Raw genomic sequence first — 623 nt, 5'->3', positions numbered from 1 at the left:
GTTTCTTTCTTTCATAAAAGAGCAGTAGGATTGTAGGTTATGTCCACACATCACTTGAGCCCCTGCTGGGCTTCAAAAAGGCACGGAGCACGTGAGGGGCCTGAAGGTGGAGCTTCCTGAGCTGTAGGTGGCGAATGTGCTGATGTGCTGAGGCTCCACCTCTGGGTCCCTCCGAATAGGGTGAGATCTCCCTTCACACATCACCTTCTGATGGGTTCTGTGTGCTGTCTCTGTCCCAGGTTCCTCAGACCCTGGAAGAACCACACGTGTGCCTCCCGTGTCCCCACAAAGCTCTCAGAGCTTGAATGCTCAAGTTTTCATGGGGGTTCCACCCCGCAACTGGAGTTGAGTCTAAATTCCTTTTTCTCTTGCCAGCACTTGAGTTGTCTAAAGAAAATGTAAAGTATCCTTTTCCCGACCGATCAGTGGTTTCAGCTCAAGGGTGGGTCTGCCCCAAGTCCAGCTCTGAACCCGTGGCACCTGGGTGACCTTCCCCCCACTTACACATCATTTGCAAGGTGATTACTTTCAGATTCACATCTGGACACACCTCTCAACCTCTGGGGGCCTCAGCATGTATACCGGCAGGGTTGGGTGGGAGGGGGGGGGGAGGCAGGATGATT

Source organism: Myotis davidii, unplaced genomic scaffold (assembly GCF_000327345.1).
Source record: "Myotis davidii unplaced genomic scaffold, ASM32734v1 scaffold6925, whole genome shotgun sequence".
NCBI lineage: Eukaryota > Metazoa > Chordata > Mammalia > Chiroptera > Vespertilionidae > Myotis > Myotis davidii.
This window is presented reverse-complemented; position numbering follows the sequence as displayed.